The sequence below is a fragment of the Thunnus maccoyii genome, chromosome 22, assembly GCF_910596095.1.
Source record: "Thunnus maccoyii chromosome 22, fThuMac1.1, whole genome shotgun sequence".
Taxonomy (NCBI): Eukaryota; Metazoa; Chordata; class Actinopteri; order Scombriformes; family Scombridae; genus Thunnus; species Thunnus maccoyii.
In genome coordinates, this window is record NC_056554.1 from 25699519 (window position 1) to 25717442 (window position 17924).

General features: G+C 39.0%; 1 pseudogene; it reads right to left on the reverse strand.

The window, feature by feature from the left end:
* Window positions 1-17924, reverse strand: part of LOC121889716 — a 55741-nt pseudogene that overhangs the window by 3553 nt on the left and 34264 nt on the right.

Consider the following 17924-nt stretch of genomic DNA (forward strand, 5'->3'; position numbering starts at 1 on the left):
CGTCGTCATGGACTCAGACCTGAATTTCAATAGCCACATTAAAACAATAACAAAGTCAGCCTACTATCACCTGAAGAATATATCAAGAATTAAAAGACTTTTGTCTGAGCAGGATTTGGAAAAACTTGTTCATGAATTTATCTTAAGTAGACTCGACTACTGTAACGCTGTCTTCACAGGTCTCCCAAAAAAAATCGATCAGACAGATGCAGCTGATCCAGAATGCTGCTTGAGTCCTCACTAAGACCAAGAAAGTGGATCATATCACTCCAGTTTTCAGATCTTTACACTGGCTTCCTGTCTGTCAAAGAATTGATTTTAAAATACTGCTGTTGATTTATAAAGCACCAAATGGTTTAGGGCCAAAATACATTTCTGATCTGCTGCTACATTATGAACTATCCAGACCTCTCAGGTGGTCTGGATCAGGTCTGCTTTCTCTAAAAACTTAGTAAAAACTAAATCTTTATAAGCAGCGTTAAGTTTTTATGCTCCACATATCTGAACAAAATCCCAGAAAACTGCAGGTCTGCTGCAACTCTCAGTTCTTTTAAATCACAGCTGAAGACTCTTCTTTTAAATTAAACCAAATTTGAGGATTAATATCTTACACTGCACTGTAACTTTTATTCTATTTTAGCTTCTTTTTATTTCCAAATTCAACACTTTTTAATTGTATTTAAATGTCTTACATTGCTTTGTGTAGTTTTTATATTCTGTCTTGATGCCTTTTATGCTCTATGTAAAGCACTTTCAATGCCTTGTTGTTGAAATGTTCTGTACAAATAAACTTGCCTTGTCTAAAGCTGGATTCTTAGGGGGTTAATGTGAGTCCAGAGGGTTTACAGTGTGTTTGTTAGATGTGCTATCTCTGTATCTCACACATGGTGTAGCTACTACGTAGCCCCCATAACTACGAAGTTACGCCTTAATGCAAAACTACAAATCAAACTGGATGATGAACTAAGTAATTCACTGAAGAGGTGAAGCCCCATGATGCTGAAAACCTGATGAATAATGTTGAGAGTCGACCTCGTAACTCTGTCAGACTTCCAGCTCTGTCCTCGGCTCTAACTTTCCTCTCAGGGTCTCTCAGACTGAATCAGTGGCTTTCCGACTGTGATAGAAGAAGTTTACTAACCTTGGTTTGTTGTGCAGCACAGCAGTGAGCTCAGAACTAAAGAGAAATGACACTCAGGTTAGTTTGAGCATTAATGACTGGTCTGCTGTGGGAAGCAATCTCTCCACATTAACACATCAACAGACATCCAGCAGATTGGACTCACCCAGCAGCATCTGGGCAGATGTTTCCTCCATTCTTCAGCTGAATGAAATGAGAGCAGCAGCAGTTTGACTTCTTCCTCTTTGTATAGCATCACATGTCAGAGAGTCTTTGTGGTTTTTCTCTGCAGCAGCTACGAGGAAACATTTTGATATATGATAAACAGAAGAAATGAAGCCAGAGACAGAACCACAGACCACACGGTAACAAAACACACAGAAAACATCTTTATCCTCATATTTATGTGATATGATGAGTTTTAAAAGCTGCCAAGGCTCTTCTAAATCATCTAAACCAAACAGGAGAAGGAAAGAAACAAAACCAAAATTACAAATTAAACCACAATGTTTGTACCCAGCTGGTGATCACTGTACTTTTATCAGTGTCAACGTTTGAAGGGAAAAGGCTCAGGAACATGGTGTATGTTAATGCTTCCACTAACGACATTCAATATATGTATGGGGTTTATTGAATTTCCTTTTTTACAGGCCAAGATGAGATGGAATAAATCACTATTGCTGCTTTTAAATCACACTAAATAAACCATTACAGCAGTTATCCACTCCTGGACTGGCTCTTGAATTCCCAGTATGGAAGAAGAGGGAAAACAAATATTTAATGGTGTTCATGACCTTCGACACAGAAATATAACATACCCGGCTGCTGTCACTGTCATTATATAAAATTGAAAAAACCATCTATCCCACCTCTGCATCTTAAACTAAAGCCATTGAAACCTAATACTTGATGTCTATTTATTACAAGATAATATGTAAGAAAATAAAAATATGGCTTTTCAGTGCAGTGAAGACAGAAACCCCTCCTCCTTCCTCTGTGTCAGTGTTGTGGTTTCCACTCCAGTAACGGTTATGAGAAAGGTTGTGTAGTTTCATTTGTTTAGTTTTGATAAATGAAATGACAAAACCAGACGCTGTACCAAACCATGAAGTAAAAAAGACAGAAATAAAATCAAGAAGCTGAGCTGGAAATCCTACATGATGCATTCACCATTGTTATATTACCTGAGGTGACAAAATCGGCATCTTTCATTGAAGAGGTCAGAGATTCATTATGAAATGTTATTTTTTGTATTTTTTTTATCTTATTTTATCTTATAACCAAAAGGCCGTGTCTTCCTGTAGGTGGCAGCGGTTTGGTTTCGAGGAAGAGAGATGGAGGTGATTTTGTCGCTACATGTGTGACGGCTTCTCTCTGCTTTAACCACTGAAATGTGGTGAGAAAGAGACACAAACACATCATGTGGCTGCACGTTATCAGACTGCACAGTGAGCCGGACACTCTGAGCCTTTTTACATGATGAGCCTGCTGACATCAAGCTGCAGGTACGAGACACACTAAAGTTAGAAATAAGTGTCACTGTGTCTGTACTAAAGTAGCCTCCAGTCACCATCATGTGTCTCCTGTGATGTTTCATACTGTAAAGAGGCTCTTACATCCAGCAGACATAACCAGGTTTTATGTAACAGGTCATCTGAGTTAGAAGCAGCATCAGAAATATTTTGCATTGATGATAGTCTACCACAGGGTGGCGCCACCAGCCTGTTACTGTTTATGATGATATATCTGATTGCTTTGTTTGGGGTGTCTTCATGATCATCAATAGTTGTGGAGTTAATAATCACCACCATCGCCACCTTATCGTGGTAGAGGTGACCCTGTGACCCTGTTATCAGGTATAATAGTCTCTGGTAGGGTCTCCCAAGGTAAACTGGTCCCAGGTGAGGGTCCAGACTGAGAGAGGAACATCTGTGGTGTGCAGGAACTTCGACTGGAACAGGGAAAATAAAAATAAATAAAAACATTATGTAGCCTAAAATCATAATAGGTTACCTTGAAACCTGTTATTGGGATTAGTCAGAAAGTTTCAGAGAGACAGAAACAGTGTCCCTGTAACCATAGTAACTGACTTTCACTCCTGCCTGCGGGCACAAGAGGAAAACCACACAGGAACCATCACTTTAATAGTTGTGAAACACTAAGGAGCGGCACTTGGACTACTGAAAGAAGAAAACAAGGCAGGTAACCTGCGTCTACAGGTAGGCTGGAATCATTTTCATCGAGCTGAGGACGCAGGATGTCCAAGTTTCTGTTCCTGTGCGTGGCTTTCCCGCAGCTGTGGAGCCTGGTGTTTTCTCCGGATGGTGAGTAGATCGATTGTTAAATAAACCTGGATAATTTCTGCTGAGAGCTGCAGCTGTGATCATATGTACAGCAGTGTAATGCTGCCACCATGACGAACAACACTTGTATCATGTTATCATGTTATGTATGTATTTTACTGAGGGTATCAGTTCTGTGCTGCCGTACATTTACATTTAATAATATCTGAGGTTAACTAATGAAAGATAAAACCAGTGATGACTGACAGCCTCTAACACATGAACATATAGACCAGATATATCCTGATTCATAGTCTACAGCAGAATTTGAACATTTATTGAAATGAAAGCATGTGAGAAGTTTAGAGGGAAAAATCACTATTTGGTGGAGCTGTTAACAACTCATAGACATGTGAAATGTGACCCCGACTACACACTGCTTTTTGTAAGACGTCAAAAGACAAAAAGGTTGGAAACCACTGGTTTCATCTTTAACAATGTGTTGTATTTTAAAAGCTTGTTATATTATCCATTGAGTCAAATCTTCATCTGAAAAGTAACTAAAGCTGTCAAATAAATGTAGTGGAGTAGAAAGTACAATATTTCCCTCTGAAACATGTTCCTTAAAATATCAGATTATAAATCAAAATCTTGACAAAAAATAATGCTACACTTCTACAACTGTGTCACAACTACTGCTTACTGTATACTAATACTATTTACTGTTATTACTACTTCTACTGTTACTACCTCTAGTGCTGCAACAGTTACCACTATTATTTCTGTAACCTACAACTAGTAGCACCACTCTTACTACTAAAACTATGACATTAGTTTTACTGCTAGTACTAACGCGGCACATACTTACAGCTCTGAGTCATAACAACAGTCTGAGCTGTTATGACATGCAGCTGTAAAGAACACGTTTCTCTCAACTATTTAGTTCTATTTCTGTAACCCATTAAATACCAATTTAATATAGAAACTCATTAATATAACAAAAACTAACTTTATATGTGAGTAAATGTACTTAGTTATTTTCCAGCTTCAACACTGACTAACCTAGACTGAGTCTCTCTTATCAGTCATCACATCCAAATCATGTTCATAATCAACCCAACAGTCGTCATGTGACCCTGCTTATGGAAAGTTGTGTTTTGTTCGCCACAGCCGGCTCTACTACATATCTGAAATTGTTCACTGTGTTGGTGACACAGTGTCCTACTAATTAAAATAACCTGACTGACTTGAGTTCTGATTTATTATTACTTATTTTGAGTTTCGTTTGGAATTCCGGGGAAACCCGAGGCGGATTATTTTGTTGGAACTGGACTGTTTAAACCTGAACTGTATTGAGAAACGGGAAAAACCCGGAACGGAGCACTATTTTTGTTTATGGACCTGGACTGATTGGTGGAAGAGTTTTGTTTTTTGTGTGAGTGCTCTAATATAATTTTGGGAAATTCAAATGGTGGTGTGTTTGTCCTTATTAACTTTATTTAAGTGTTCATTTTGTGTTATTTATATTGTTTATACAATACCAAAAGGTCTTTCGAAAGCATTTTTTTTTGTGGGTCATGAGTTAACCATGTATCCTTTGTGGGGTTGAGGATAATACAAATTGTCCAAACCGCTACAACCTCTCTGCTGAAATAAGCTTATTTAAGTGCTGATCATGTGACTGCTGTTAAATGTGGTAGCTGTGGACAATGGATTATTAGACATAAGTCTAATTTTATGTGTATTGTGCTGTTATATTGTTCTACCTTGTCCTTCATATTTGGTTTTCATAACAAGTTTTCTAAAGAGGTTTGTTGGACATTTCACTAGAATCTGATGAAGACCATGTAAACTTGAAATCGTTGTATTGTACAACTCTGGATATTAAAAGGAAAGCCGCCTCTAAAGTCAAAAAAGCTGCTGCGACACAGAATATTCCTTGATATTTTTACAGGAGGCTCTTTGTGATGGTGTGGTAGTGAGGGTGCTGGACGCCGGATGGTGACAATATTTAATGGACTGTAATGATATTTGCAACAGATGTTCAAGTTTCTCAAAGTATAAAGTCCAGAATCATCTTTAAGCCCTGTGACTGTGTCTGTGTAGACAGCACACTGTAACATAACAGCTCCACTGTTCAGACTAACAACCTGCAGCAGGATACATACCAAGACCTTCTGCATTATCGTGAAGTTAAACACAGAGACAGACAATTAACTGCCAGGAAGCATTAATGGATAACACCTTTCTTCCCTTCAGTAGACTTTGATAAGGCTGTAACATCCTGTTTGACATTTACCTGCAGTTACAATCCAGATGGGCACAGTTTCACTTCAAAATTTAAAGGAGACATATTCTGCCTTTTGTGTTTTTTTTATTATTTATATCTTGTTCTGCTGTCAGATGTCAAACATGGTTAAAGTTCAGAAACTTGAGGTAGAACATATGTAAAAAGTCAGGGCCTCAACCTGCTCTGAACACTTCGTTAACGTTTTTTTTTTTCTACCTTGCTGTCGAGCTGATATTCGAGGAGAAAAAGAAGTGAAATCCTGCTACTATAGTTTGTTTACATAGTCTCCGGAGCCGGAGGAAGCTTCTTGAAGCTGACCAATCAGAACAGAGTGGGCTCATCAGGAGGCGGGCCTTAAACAGACAGGAGCTAAAACGGCCTGTTTCAGACAGAGGCTGAACTGAGGGGCTGCATAAAGGACCAGCAGAAGATAAATAAGGAGTTTTTAACCAGAAATCATGTAAATGTATTCCAGTAGAACCCCAGAATATAAATATAGAGCTGGAAATGTGCAGAATATTTGTCCTTTCTTGAAAATTGGGGAACATGTGGCTGCAACAATGAAATTTGACAAAGAAAATGATGATATTTTTATTTTAAACTAAAATGTGCACAGTGAATGAGTTGCTTTGGTTCCTGAGATAAAAGCCCACTGCTCCAGAGCAGGTTAACTGTTCAGCACAAGTGACCATGATTAAAAGTGAGACAGGAAACCTGAGTTGAACCCAAAGACAGCTGTGTGAAAAGATTGCTCCCATCAATGGACCCTGGTTACCACATTACTAGTGTTTTGTATTAAATCATTAAGTTCAGTCCAGTGTTTCTATTAATTTATCAGGTAGAAATGTAATACAGCTTTCAGTTGTTTGTGTTTCACAATGTTATATTTTGTTGAAGGGCTTCAGTCCTGGGGTCCGTTTCACAAAGCAGGTTCAACAAACTCTGAGTCTAATCCTGAACTCTGAGTTGATCTACTCTGAGATAGGAAACTCCGAGTTTCCGGTTCCAGAACAGCTGATTTGAGTCAACTCGGAGTAGTTTCACCTGGAGTTAAACGCGTGCACCACAACTATAAAAAGCCAGCATCAATTGAGCCCCGATTCAACGAGTCACCATGGCAACAGGGAAGCGGAGGGCTGCGTTTTTCGTCCCACTAGGGCTAGAAATCTTAATGCGATAATACGGCGAGTTTGAACATGTTTTCAAAAGGAAGTGCAACACCGCTGCAGCTGCAAAAGAGAGGGAGACGGCGTGGGAGAACATCGCTGCTCGGGTCAATGCGTAAGTTTAAATGTAGTCCTTTGCAATCACAATAATATTACAGAGGAAAACTGCTTGATTGGTCGCCTATTAATTTATTTTATTTAGGTCCAATCCCGCGAGGGAGAAGCGCACTTGGCAGCAGTTTAGGATGAAATATAAAAACATTGTTCAAACAGGTGAGACCTCGGCATAATCTGGGGGAACCTCACTTTGATCATGTTTTACATTGTAAAGTAAATATTAAGTGGCTGTTTGACTGAGCAGCTGTTTTATCCCCAACATAATGCTGGTTTCACACACATAAATGTCTTCTCATCTACATCATGTTCTGTTAAATAATTAATCCTATTTAAACTAACACAGACTTCTACTCAGCCAACAGAAAGAAGGCAGATGTCCGTAAAACGGATGGTGGTCCAGCACCGCCACCTCTAACGGAGGCAGAGGAGCTGGCCCTAAGCCAGACTATAGGAAGGCCAGTGGCTGGCCCCGACACTGTACAAGAAGCTTCCGTTTGCAAAGAAACGCAGCGCAACACACAATATCTGCTGGGATGTGAGAGCATGACTACGATTGGTAATGTTGCAAATGTAAGGACGGATTAGGTTGTGCATGTAGATGATGGACTGTGACGTGAAACGGTATCTCTCAAAAAGATAATTGTCTGGAAATGTTAGAACATCTATGCGCGGACTGATAACCATCTCTCAACGAATATTTAATTCTCTGCGCAGTAATGCTGCACCTTCATCCACGAAATCGTTATCAAAAGGACATGCCATGTTAGTGAAAAATGTTACTGTGCCTAATGGGCTTCTAATATACTGACTGATTTTTTTTTTCTTTTTAATGATTTTTTTAAATGATAGACGGCAGAACTCGCCTGCTGACTGAATGAATGAGGAAATCAAATGGAGTGTGTGGCTCTGAAAGAGGGCGGAGACTGAGAGAAACTCGAGGTTCATTGAGGAAAAACCTGGTCCCGACCAGGTTAGGTTCATAGAGTCTGTTACTACGGTAACTGACCGAGAGCTTAAGTTACCCCTCTCTGTGAAACAGGCTAGAGTTATCCCTCTTTCTCTGGTTTGAGTTACCTCCCTTTTTGAAACGGAAAACTCAGAGTTTCCCTCATTTCAGGGTTAACAAACTCTGAGTTTTCACTAAACCTGCTTTGTGAAACGGACCCCTGTTGTGATACTGTGAGAGTTGTGCTGTTGGCAGATCGTTTGCTTAGTCAGTGATAGTGACAACAGGTGTGCATCATTAGCGCAGTAAGTTGTGAGTCACGGCTCTGTCATGTGATTTTTGTAACATCCCTTTAAAGGTTTCCAGTGCCAAAAACAGGTCCTGACTGTGAAGCTGTTTGAATTCAAACTGCTCAATGAAAATTTTCTGAAGGAGATGTGTTATTGATTTTTTTCTTCACACTTTTCTGTTTTATTCTGTTTTTGTTTAGATCAGCAAGAGATAAAAGCAAAGTCTGGAGTTGATGTCGCTCTTCCGTGTCAGAGTCCCAGAGATGCAAACATAACAGTGTTAGAGTGGATCAGACCTGACCTGAAGACAGATGGTTACGTCTTCTTCATCAGAGAGAACCGATCATATGAATCCTTCCAGCATCCATCTTTTCGTGGTCGAGTGCAGCTGAGAGATCCAGAGATGAAGGACGGAAACGTTTCTGTGATTCTGAAGAACGTCACCATCAACGACACTGGAACATACAAATGTCGTGTTTCTGTGAACAGCACAGAGCTCATAAACACCACCATCAACCTGAAGGTTGAAGACTCAGGTGAGTTTGAAGTGCAGCTGCTTCATCACAGATCAGCTGTTTGTGTTTATAAAGGTGTTGATGGTGAGATGAGTGATGTGATCAGAGTTCAGTAGATAATGTCTGACATGAGTTTGAAGAGTTCTTCAGTCATCACCTACCTGACAGCTGATACCTCACACCTGTTTCTGCTCTGCTGGTCACACAGCTGGAAACACCCGGACTGAAGAACACAAGGATGAAGGAGACAAGGATGAAGGAAATCTTGGACTGATAGTAGGTCTGTCTGTTGCTGTTGTTGTTGTTGTTGTTATTGCTGGTTTTGTGATTCACAAAAAATGTAAACAACATCCTGACCGATCTGTTCATTATAGAGCAGCTGTCTCCCAGCAGGTCTGAAAGGTCTCAGATCTCAGACATCAGTTGTCTATCAGCCATAAAATGTCTTTTCTCAGATCTCTTTACACCTGAATCTGTGTGTCCTGCTGTTGTTCTCTGTGCAAAACCAAACCAACAATGTGTTAGTTGGTCTTGTTGTTTAAAGCTGAAGGAGAGGATGGAAACATGGGAGGATGTGTTGCACTGGCAGTTGGCCTGCCACTTACTCCTTCTGTGATTGTTGCTATTGCTGGTTTTGTGATCATCATGGTCTATAAAAAATAAGAAGTATATACCTCCCTCCTGCTGAGAAAGCAGTTGACTAACAGCAGGTCTGAAATATAAATAGCAAATCTAAAATCAGTTGTATGCAAATAACACGTTTGTCTAAAGTTCTTCCTGTAACAGCAGCAGACAAACCAGTGAGTCTTGATTCACTGTCCAGCACAATAGAAACACCTGTAAAAGTAAAAACATCACTCATCTACATTTCAGGTGTAAATTCCCCCCAAACGACTGATTATTGGATCCACTGAAGACAATCTGTGAAGGAAACATGTCAGAAAGAAATCTGTTGGTTATTACTCAGAGTTCATGATCACAGGTGAGAGCTGTACGGTCCAACAGTAACAGCAATGATATTTCATTCTTCATTGAACATCCACCTTATCTAGGTGGAGGTTTAGAGGAACCTGGGAGCTCACATGTGAAAAGAATTTAAGCATGTTGTGACAAAAAAAACAAAAAACTATTTCAGATTTATATGGAAACACTTGACGACTGAAACTTCTCTGATTCTCTCACAAATAACATCTCTAATCAATGTGATAAAACCTATGCAAGCAGAGTCCTGGACAATATAACCTCAAAGTTACCATCATTGTAACATATTTATTAGATATTGTGCCCTCTGCTGGGAAAAGTTTATTAAGTTTCATGATGTTTGTTTTGTTTGTTTATCTGCCTCCATTTAACTCCTTCAACCAGATGAAGAATCAGAGGAGATATTTAGTCCTGAGGAGGAAAACATCTTCTGTCCAGACAGCCTTAGAACATCCTTCTATTAAATATACAACAGACTGTCACTCCGACTGTTCATGTGCATATAATGTTCAAATATTGTACTGAATCACGAACATATCAACTTGAAAGCTGATGATATGTCAGTTTTGTGTTTCTGATGAAAACTAGTGGACATTAGTTTAAACATAACGTTTTCCAACAGTGTTGTGTGACGGTTTTTGAAGGCATCAGATCAGTTTGTAGTTTAATTTGAAGGACTTGTTTGAGTTTATATTTTAATGCTTTAACTAATGTTTTTGACTCATTACATCCTCATATGAGGCTTTTGTGACTGAACTGTGATGATTTTTACACACATATGCTGCAGAGTTTATACTGTTTGTATAGATATAAATATTTATATTTTATATTTATTTATATAAATATATATATTTATGAATAAAAATGTATTTTGAAGTCATAAGTGTTGGTTTCTCCTTCTGTAGAAATTAATTGTAAAGTTGTTTAAGCAGCTGCCTCGACCAGAGCAGAGCATTTATGCCCAAACTGATCCACTGTTATATCTGTTCTTAGCACCTGATGTCCAGAAATCTGTTAAATCCCTGCTGCACTTAGATCATATTAATGTCTGGATGTCTTTAAGTTTTCTGCAGCTTAATAGACATAAAACTCATATCTTCTCTTCTTAAAAGCTGAAAGGATGTCAGAAATCTTGGAGTTGTTTTTGATCTGCAAATCATCTTTTTATCGCCTGCGTGACATCTCCAGGGTTGATGAATCGCTCATAGTGAAAGACTGTTACACACCATTGTTTCAGCTGGATTAGATTACTGTAATGATCTCTTGTCCTGTTCATCTCCTGAACCAGGAGGAGACACACATCACTCTAGTTAATAAATAAATCCTTCTACAGTTGATTTTAAGGCGCTTCTTTTAGTCTTTAAGTGTCTCCATGACCTTTGCCCTGTTATCTCAGCAATCTGATGAGAAGATTTGTTGCAACCGGATCACTTAGTTACTCATTAGCACCCCTCCAACCTGGAGAATAATGCAAGAATGGAGGAGCTGTGGTCTTCAATCCCTGACATTTCAACACTCACCATGAGTATTGAACCAGACAACCATCCAGGTGAAAAACACTGAGACACACTGAAACACAGAGAAAATGAGAGCCTGAGCCTGTCCTAGTGATTTGCATTGTGGTTTGAAATTCCTCCAGGCAGGTTTTAACTGCAGCAGATCCCCCGCTGTCTAAGCCTGAACCAGGAAGAGTAGTTTCAACAGGTAACACTAGGTCCTGGTCTGGTTTCATTGTATGAATCGGGGGCCTGTTTCATGACAGCAGTTTGAGAGGAATGTTTACATGCAAATCTCAAATGGTGCCACTGTTCCTTTTCACAAATGATTGTCACTGTCAAGTTGAAGATACATTTGAGTTTCTGTTTGGTGCGTTAAATCTGTTGGTTTATATGTTCATCATGTCATGTTGAATCACAGTTTTATATCTCTGATAATCACTCTATATCTAAACAAAGATTGGGTTACTAAACTAAACTTAACACAACTTAGATAAAGTCAAACTAGTGTTGACTTTACAAAAGTTAACTAAATGTGAGAAGTACAACTAGAACTAAAGCTCTGTCAAAACTGCCAAATAAAGTATGATTGTGATGTATGAAACAAAAGCTGTCATGTTATTTAATTGTTGCTGATGTTTGAGTAATAGATGTGATAAAGTAAACTAAATTAGACAAAATGTGAAACAAATGTAAACTGTAGAGAAACTAAGGTGTGAGTTCATCGGAGGATCAAATTAATAAACAACAACTCTGCATCTGAACTTGGGAGTGTTTGTCCTCTGTGAGTCATTTCAGACTGATCTGATCAAATCTTTCTGAAGTTTGTTCAGTGAAACTGGGCAGACCGCCACCGAGTCAAGACCTGAACAGCTCAGAGAGAAACAACACGATGCTTGAAACACAGCAAGAAAACTAAAAGGATTCATGTTCTATGATTCAACACTTTGCCTCCACATGTAAAATGAATTCAGTCTAATTATTGACTGTATAAAGTTTCCACTCTTCACCAGTCAGAAAGAGGATTCAGACATAAAGGAGTTATTGATCATTGTTGTTGTAGCCTACAGCCACATCATAAATACTGCACTGTGTCTTTTCTAGAGATGGACGGAAATGTTCATTAAACCAGAGTGAGTCCTCTAATACATAAAGACAAGAAATGAGAACCTGCATCTCCCCCAGAACCACAGAACCACAGAACCACAGAACCACACCACCAAACTGAATGTACGTTACAATAAACAGTTAAAATCTTGACTGAAGTGAAACAGATAACTTGGAGATTGAAGTTTGTGGAAGATAGCAGCACGTTAAACAACATGAGTTCAGTCTGAAAGGTCTGTGAGCAGGTAGAAGCTTTAACCGAGCTTTCACCATTACTGTAACTGGGAGTGTTGGTATCGGCAGTAGATGAAGAAGTACTCAAAGCTTTTCTTTCTCTCTATTAATACCCAACAGTCAAAGTCCTGCATTCATGTTTTTACTTAAAGTGAAATCAAGTCAAGTTGGAGCTTTTAATTCTGTTTTATATAATGCTGGATAGTTTAATCAATAATAATCCATCATGTAGGAGCCACATACATAAGACTCCTGTATTTTCTATGTTTTATAGTCTTGTATTGTTCACTATGTGGTCATTTTAGGTGGTGGGTGTGTTCACCAGGGCTTGGGCGGTAATGATAGTGGTTATATTTGATTGCATTCATCTGTTCACCTTTCTCGGCAGAGAGAGGCTGTGAACATGGGAGTGAATAATTTTGGTTGACTGCACTCATGCACACCAAAGTATGATTCAGTAACTGGCACAAGTTGTATGTTTACATGTTAATGAAGTGGAAGAATAAATGATCAAACGCATATCTTTGAAGTGGAACTAAATTCTTTTAACTATGCAGCGTAACCAGTAACATTCACCTGTCAGGTAATTGTAGTGGTACAGTGTTTTCTTCCAAGTATACAGTTGAATATATTTTGGATGATTTGGGGTCAATTTTAAGTTATTTCAGGGTACAATGAGTTAGAATAGTAACATCATTTAATATTTTTAATTTCCAAACATCATAATTAATCTATAACAGTTTGAAGCATCTTTTAGTTGGTTGCCCCAGGCATCGCCTACCTTGCCGGGGGTAAAGTAAAGTCCAGCCCTGCAGACGACTGGACTTCGCTTCTGTCTGAAGGACACAGCTGTGTACTGACAGCAGCTTTTATTTGTGTTATCATTTCCTGGACCTGTTGGTTTCTACACAGAATCACAACACAGATCAGACCTGTTGAAATGTGAACTAGCCTACTACATCTAAACTCCACGGACAGATCAACAGTAACACTCAGGTCTGTGACATAGGTGGGGTTTTTTTGGATGGTTGACTGTTTCATTCTCTCTTTTTATTCAAGCTTAAACAACAAGTTTAGTTTTCAGTCCTGACAGCGTCAGAGTTGGAGGCAAGTGTCGTAAGTAAAAGTACCAATACAGCAAAGTAAAAATACTCCATTACAAGTAAAGGTCCTGCATGAAAAATCCTCCTAAAGTAAAAGTACATAAGTATTATGAGCTTGATGTAGTTAAAGGGTTAAAGTAAAAGTAGTGGTGTGGTCCATGTGACTAATAGTTGAGTCAGTGATGACACAAAAAGGAGAAAACAAGATACAGCTTTAAGGCTTTCCCTTGATATTGAAGAGCAGTTGGAGCCCATTTTAAACTCTGACTATAAAGAATTAAAAGCAGGAAGTTTCACAGAAAATGAGAGTCAGAGAGCAGCAGCACTGTAACTCCACCCAAAATCTTTACTGAGCAGAAACCCTCCTGGATTTTTCTCTCTGATTGGTTGCTGTGGATAATGGAAACTTAATGTCACCATTTTGATTATTTATTAATAATATCAACAGTTTGTTGTTCATGCACCAGTTTCAGTATCAAGATAACCTGTAAGGCATGTTTACTGTGTAAAGAAGAGAATCCAGTCAGTTTGTCGTATCACAAAAGTTTCCAGCTCACATCTTTAGACCTGTGCTGATGTTTTTAGCTTCGTCAACCTGACAGCAGATCAGTCTTGTTTGAAATGAATCCTGTTTGTTTGTTTCCTCACACAACAATAAAATACAGAAAAAACAACATTATACAGCGTTTTTGGAACAGATCTAACTTGTGAGACTTAATCCACATGAATGCGGATCAAAAAATGTGACCTGATCAGTTTTACCTGAAGGCCACATCAGTGATACATGTCAGCAGAAAAGTGTCAGATGGAGACTATCTGTTTTGAATCCCAAATGTGGAGGCAAAGTGTTTGACTTTCTTCCAAGCTAATAACATTGGTTTGAATATCTGTGTGTTGTTTTCTCTCTGTGTGTTTGGCACCATTTTGTTTCCTGGTGACTGAGACACGCTGGCTGTCTGCCAACATACTGAACAAAGAGATGAAACACGTTTAGTGATTAATCACACTGGAATGAGACAGAGAGCAAAACTGAGAAGACAGACTGGTTTAGAGCTCCTGGTTGAGGAGTAGTTTGAAATAGATTTGAATATTGTGAATTAAAAGCAGGATGTTTTACAGAAAACGGAAACAGTTTTGTGTGGAATAAATATCCCAAACTATGGGAAATATGTATATGATCGACAGTTTCTGTTGGACATAAGAAAATGAAAGACTAATGCTTGTCAGTGGCTAAGCCAACTAAGTGAGCTTGGTCTGTTATACCCAGCAGGCCTCAAGAAGACCACAGCCTTGCCTGGAGCTGTACTGAAAAGGAAGCATCGGAAGTAGTGCGAGGAGATGCGGAAGTGGGGGCAAGCGCAGAGGAGTCCAGGCTAAGCTAAGGGCCAACCCGAACAACCCATCATATCTGACAATCACAATGGCAAATGTTTGTTCACTGGACAACAAACTGGACAATATGAGCTTGAGCAACTGCTGTGTTTTCGTGTTCACAGAGACGTGGCACCTTACTGTTCTGCTAGTGCCTGCATACAGACCCTGGATGAAGAAAGACCAATCCTCAGCACTGACTTGTATGAATACACAGAGGCTGTCATTGGATGTATCAACAAGTGCATTGAGGATGTGACTGTTGTTTAAACTGTCAAGAAGCACGCCACATCTTTCTCTTAACACATCTCTCAGCCAAGCAGTGGTGCCCACCTGCCTCAAGAGCACCACCATCATACCCGTGACCAAGAAGTCAAACATATCCTGCATGAATGACCTCCGCCCTGTAGCACAACAAATTGGAGGTATGCAAATGTCCGCACAGAGCTTATGCATTCACCCTCTGATGACGAATTTTACATCACATGGACCCTAGTGGACCCTAGCAGACTTGCAAACACAGAAAATATAAATTCAGCTTTAGTCTTCTCTTTATGGAGATTGTACCCCTTTCTCTGCTTTAAGTCCCTCTTTAATACATAATTGATTTCAATTATTTATTTTCATGTACATGTTTTAATTTTTCATTTGTATTTGGCTTCGATGCAATACTGTTTTGTGCACAGAAACAGTTAAGTAGGAAAACATAGACAGAGCGTCATATGAGAAGCACCTTAGGCAGATGTGTTATAGACCCTCCTGAAGAGGAGCTGGGGCAGGACGCTTAACATTTGTTATGTACAGTTTTTAGGTTCTGTTTTCACTCTAGAGCCCTTTAGAGCTTTAAGGCTGTCTTATAATTTCAGAGCCCCACTCTCCATTGCTGTTCATTTAGGAGGCTTGTTATTGATTGCCACAAAATGTCAAATATCAGTAAGATTTATGAGGCATAAGCACGCTTCATTGTCTATTCTCACTTTGTATAATGTGTAAAAATAAGTGCAATGAAATCAACCACACAGGGTGCAGGAAGTCAAATGGCAGAACACTCACACCTGTGTCAAGTCAAGTCACTTTTATTTATATAGGCCACATGTGTCCCCTGCTACAATCTGAATAATTGTTTGTCTGGTTTCTGTGTGTATATTGCGGCATTTCATTGTGCAATCCTGTACAGTATTATGACAATAAAACTGAACCTCGAACGTTGAAAAGGACAACTGCCCCGCCCTACTCACTGTCTCACCTGCAGCTGAAGCTCAGACAGACAGAAAGACAGAAAACAGCCATCATGACAGTCATAGAAGCTCACTCCCTGCTGATGAAAGAACTCCCTTTATCTCAGTCTGGGATATTCCTATGGCAACATTCACATCTGCACCATTTGTGGCTTTTTTATTATTATTAGTTCAAACTTCTGCGTCTGAAGGTGAGCTCTTTCTCTTTTTCTGTGTGTGTGTGTGTGTGTGTGTGCAAAGATCAGCAAAACAGCAAAATCTCTTTGTCTTAGTCTTCAAAGTTGTTCTCATTTACTCAATAGGTAACACTTTATTTTACACTGATTTCTTGGAATTTTTTAATTGAATTTTTCAGTATGTAATGATTAATTTGGGGGCATTTTACAGAGAGAGTTGCACAGTAAAGTTCTTTACTTTACTCTCACATACTTTGATGATTAGTCTAATAAAAGACATTTTGCATTTTTAAAGGATAAAAATGAAAACAGCATGTAGCAGAGCAGGAGTAACTTCATTCATTATTAAAATCTCGGATCGTTCAGGATGTTATCTGTGTTTTCTCTACACATCCAGCAGATTAGCTGTTACACAGATTCCAGGTTTATACAGTGACATTATACAGCTGCTGTAGTGACGTAACTGTTTCCACATGCTGAACGCAGCCTCTCTAATGGTTAAAGTAAATCATTAAAGAAACATAAGTTAAAATAGTTGTTGCAGATTGGCTCATTATGCACAGACAGTCATTTTGGAGATATTATTGTGTTTTGGGACTTGATGGTTGGGGAGGTGAACTTTTCTGGGTCTCTATTTAAAGGGTCAGTTCACCCCTTTTTTCTCTCTTACCTCTAGTTGTATCTCTTCAGTCAGATAGTCTTTGTCTCTGACCACCTCACCACCCAAAAAACACAAAAAAAACAAAACAAAAAGATAAAACTCGACCGTCTTGGTTCGTCTTTTCCCTTCCTACGAATGTATCATCATCAACACACATTATATCACAGTTATCATTCTTCTTCTTCTTCTTCTTCTTCTCCTTCTTTAAAATGGAATAGTTAAGTTAAAGTCTCAGTTTTTATTTCTTGTTCCATTTCCTCATATGTCTGCAGGTCATTTTCCATTTCATAATGAATTTGTTTCCTGTTTTAACTCTTACAGTTTATATTTAATGTTTTTACTCGATCACATAAAGAGCTGCATTACTGACTTCTGCTTCCTGCTTTTTTTGTGTTTTCTTTTTGTGTTTTTTTTCCAGATACAGAAGAGATAAAAGCGAAGCCTAAAGATAATGTCACACTTCATTGTCGGGGTCCCAGACATGCAGCCATCATAATCTTAGAGTGGACCAGACCTGACCTGGAGGCAGATGAGTATGTCTTCTTCTACCAAGACGGGTATTCTCATGATCAAAACCTGCATCCATCTTTTCGTGGTCGAGTGCAGCTGAGAGATCCACACATGAAGGACGGAAACGTGTCTTTGATTCTGAAGAACGTCACCATCAACGACACTGGAATGTATACGTGTCGTGTTTCAGTGAAGAGTAAAGGACTTGAGCTCATCAACACCATCAACCTGACAGTTGAAGATTCAGGTGAGTTTGTAGAGTCTGTAGACCTGGACATCACCTACCTGACAGCTGATACCTCACACCTGTTTCTGCTCTGC